Genomic DNA, 4,630 nt, shown 5'->3' with positions numbered 1-4,630 from the left:
ATATTCTATAGTTTATAATTTAGTACATTGCATAAGTCTTTAATATTTACTTAACCATTGGACTATGCTTAAATGAAAATGTTTTTAAATGTCATGAGTTGGTGTGAAATTTAAGGGCTGTGCGGATTCTAAAATAAAGAGTCCTTCACTTATGTATGAGTATGGAAGACAAAAACTGGACTGTTTCCATGGACTCTCAGATAAACGGTGTAGCAATTTTATAAACCAAAGTTTCTAAGTTTAAACAGTTTAAAGAATCTCTATATGAAAATATCTGTCTCTGTCCCTGCTATCATTCTTTGTGTAATGTACATGAAATTATTTATGTGTGTGTCCATGTGTATAACACAGAATTACATTTACAGGATTCATACCATATTAAACTCAGAAAGATCAGCTTGTCAGTTTAGCTCGTTGAAATCACACAAAAGAAACTTGCTCATTTATTTATTTTGTCAGCACAATTTCTATAGGAACAATTTCTATGGGGATCTCTCTTGAATGTAAAGCTAAAAAAGTGATTAAGTAATATTTTATTAGTATTAGTGACATACAATTATTTTTAATATGTTCAAGATTTGCTATTAAATTTAGTGCTCTTAATTTAGAATCACAGATTAAAGCTGAAAAGAGATTAGGAAATAATTTAGTTTAACATTAGAATTCTCTAAAGTTTGGATCCCCAATTTTTTTTAATTTAAAGTGTCAACATTAAAAACAATTACATATATATTTATTTATTTATTCATCCAGCCATTTATTTATTCATTTAATAATTATTGGGTGCCTGCTATAGCCAGGAAATGTTCTGGGCCTCACATAATTAAACAAAATAGGCAATGATTTCTTCACTGGTGTTGATTATATTCTAGAGTAGAAAAATCCATAAATAAAAAACATAATAAATATGAAAATTGTATAGTATTTTAGAAGGCAATAGGTGTCACACGTAAAATATAATGTAGAAAAAAGAAAAGGCTGTAGGGAGTCCTTATATTATTACAAGTTATTGCAAACATCACTTTATTTGTTGCCTAGAAGTTAATTATATACAGTTCTCATAACATATTTAACGGCTCCATTGTTGGACAGTTGTTTTCTGGATTTATCTAAAATTTAGAAAATCTAAATCAAATTCTACCAACTAGAGATAACATCTTTTAGCATTTTATTTCTACTAATTGTAATAAATGCCAAGTAATGCCCTGCCTTCACAGCTCTCTACTGGCTGTTTCTTCTGCTTGCACCCTTCTTTCTCTACATCAGCCCAGGGTGGCTCTTTCTCACAATCGAAGTCTCAACTCAAATGTCATCCCATCACAGAGACTTTTTCAGCCATGCTATTAAAGCATCCCTTCCCCTTGTTTGCTTTCTCTCATATCACTCATAGGTATAATCTCTACACATTCAAAAACTTGTGCGTAAATTCAAGTTGGAGCACTGTTAACATCTTTAGCTGTACTGGTGCTTCCTTGATAGTATAACTGTTTTCAAACATGCCTTTTGGTCAGTGCTATTATAGAAAAATAAAACAGTGGGCTATTTCAAGGGTGCTGAGTTTGTGAGTGCTGAAAACTGTATTTGCTGGAAATTATATAAAGCACCAGCATTGCATTTTGTCCCTATGTTCCTCAGTCTTATGGGAATTTTTTCATTGAAATTGGTCCCTAGCGACATAAAATATCAGAATTAGACTTTGCTAAAATGCGTTCTTTAAATATATTTTCTCTTTTTGACTTCCAGTTTTACAAGAAAAATATTTGGATTGCCTGGATAATTGGTATGAGTCTAATTTTATCTAAACTTAATGTATGATAGCAATTTAATAATTCCCTTGACTCTGGCTCTCACCCAAATTTAAACTACGGTCATATTGTGAAAAGAGATATCTCATTACACCTGAATATCCAGTGGGAGATTTCTCAGGCTTCAAACATGACCATTAAGTCATGTCTTAAATGTAAAGATCAAATTCAATACCATAATAAAAATAGGAAGACCCAGGAAAAAAAAATACTGCAAAACATAAGTTCGTTTCCCAGAACTGAGATAATTCTATGCCTCATGAGAGCAACAATAAAATTGCTTACATGACAGCTGTGTTAGAATTTCTCCTCCATCCTAGCAATGGACATTTCTGAGCTATGGGAGTTGACAGTTCTGGATTTAGACAGAAAAGTAATCCTAAAAAGGACCTTTGTACCGAAACACATCCCCCGATTTAGTCTGGGGTCTTAAGCTTCATCACAGAATTCTCACTTTCTTACTCTAATACTCGTAACACACCTAGCCAATATATATTACCAACTTCGTGCAATTTAATCTTTTAGGTGTTTTTCCTCATGTATGCTCAGATGCATTTCTGCTTTTAAGAAATTACTCTGTAGATGTAGACCAATAACTTCTATACAGACAATAAATGCTGTTATAGTAGAAATTAAAAGCTAGTATTTGCAAGCATTTACTACATTATAAGAATGTAAGCATTTTGTAAAGCTTATTTAATTTAATAATTCCCATAATCGTGCCAGGTAGTGCTAGTAATCTGAGTTTTACAGATAAGACCACTGAAGCACAGGGGGTTTGAAGCACTTAACTAAGGTTATTTAGAAAGCAAGTTATGGAGCTGGGGTTCTAACCCACGCAAGATCTGATTCCATGGCCCTTGCTTTTAATTATTCTGCTAGGATCAAGGTATGAATAGGATTCTCAGAGGACGAAGATAAGTAATATTTAATTAACTTTTAGGTGAGATGCTGAATAGAGAGCTTTCAAGGAAAATAAGAAAAGATAACAGTTGAAATGAGCTTTGAAGGATGCATAATTTTCCAAGCAGATGATAAAAGAAAGGACATTTCAGCAAGGAGAATAGCTGGAACAAAAACAAAAAAGAGGAACTGATGATAATTAGTACTGTTACAAACATTTCTTTGTCTCCTAAATAATGTTTAAATTAATTGAACTAGCATTTGAGAACCGATGTGATCTTCCCTTTACCTAAATGTCTAGTCCTGTCTTTTACCGTTGTCTTCTACTGTCTGCTTTACATATTGTAATATGTGCTGTTTCTTTTATCACCTCTGTGCCTTTCTACATTTTTCTCTTCATTCATACTATTTCATCCATATGAAGTCTACTTAATAGATCTCCACCTGTCCTTCTTACACTTAATCTTCTAGTTTAGAAATGTCTTCTTCATAAAACATTTTCTTGCAGGGCATAAGTTCCTGTTTCTCCTCTTATTCTATCCCATAGCACTTTCTCTACAATTGCTCGATTGTCCTTGGTACTTATTACTTCCCCAACACAGTTTATCTGTGTATGTATTTTTGTATCATTCCATTCATTCATTAATAATCATATATCTATTATATGTTTATATACACAAAAATTTACCAAAAAGCCATATTGAAAGGAAAGTTGTAGCATTTAAAGTCTTGGGCTTTTTAGTCTAATGCAACTGGAAGGAAATACTAGTTCCAAGTTTACTAGCTTACAGACTAGCTAGCAAGTAAATCTGAAGTTTAATCTTCACATCCAAGATGTAGGTTTAAAATATGTCCCTCAGAGCACTGTCGTGAAGATTAAATCAAGCAGTAAAATGTAAAGAGCTTGGCTCTGTGCGAGCACTAACAGAATGATAGCTATGGTTATTACTATTGTTGAGATGCACAGAAGTTCTCAGGAGCAGGCATTTAAGAATCACAGATGAAGAATACAGCAGCATTTCTCGATTTTTAGTGCTTATATTTATTGTATATAGTCATCACCCTTAGAGTTAGTTAAAATGCAGACTCCATGGCTTTATTCCCAAAGATTTCTGATTCTCTTAAGTCTGGGTTTAGAATCTTCATTTTTTAAGAAGCAACCTGAGTGACTGTACTACAGATGGTTTAGGGACTGGATTTTGAAGAATCTGAAGAAATGCCAAAGCAGAGACGTGGCCAATGAAAATTCTCAGAAAAAACAATATGCTTATTTTGTCGGATGTGCTAGCCTGGATGTAATTAATCTCTTATCAATCTCTTTCCCATTCACCCTCTCTCTCATTTTAGAAGGAAAAAAATAAAAAATAAAAGCCCTTTTCTTTATGCATGATATTCCCAGATTATGTATTCTCTACAAGAATAGAGGCTCCGATGATTACATATAAGAATTATCTTATATTTCTTCAATTTGTAAAGAACAAAGGAAAACCGTAATAAAGCCAAAAAAAGTAAAAAGAGGAGGAAGGGGAGGAATCTAAATTCGAAAGCCGTTGCTTATGTAAGATTCACTTTTGTTTGGTAAACTAAGGTGGTCTTTTGTTCCTCAAAATGAAATTTAAAGTCCTTTTAATTTTAACTATTCTCAGAAACAGAACATTTTTCTTTACTGAATAGCCACCAGAATTTTTCATGGGCAAAGAATAATATCACTTATCACTGAATCTCAAATCAAGATCTCATGGGAAATGGATTTATTTTTATCCTGTCTTCTTCTTTGAGGTTTTTACAATTTGAAATGTAAAAGCTTCATTCCAGAGATTCTGATTCTTTATTCTCCTATATAACTAAACTAAAATTATTACATTCAAGAATTTCACATAATTATTATGTAATATTTACTCCACATTCAATTTTCCCCTATT

At 32.5% G+C, this 4,630-nt stretch overlaps 1 protein-coding gene across 1 annotated transcript in view; it reads left to right on the top strand.

The window, feature by feature from the left end:
• ANO3 (anoctamin 3) overlaps positions 1-4,630 on the top strand; it is a 361,383-nt gene that overhangs the window by 52,641 nt on the left and 304,112 nt on the right. The gene's annotated exons all lie outside the window — the stretch shown is intronic.

This window comes from Pteropus vampyrus, unplaced genomic scaffold (genome assembly GCF_000151845.1).
Source record: "Pteropus vampyrus isolate Shadow unplaced genomic scaffold, Pvam_2.0 Scaffold76, whole genome shotgun sequence".
Taxonomy (NCBI): Eukaryota; Metazoa; Chordata; class Mammalia; order Chiroptera; family Pteropodidae; genus Pteropus; species Pteropus vampyrus.
The sequence above is the reverse complement of the archived record's forward strand: the minus strand, read 5'-3'. Positions and strand labels throughout refer to the sequence as shown.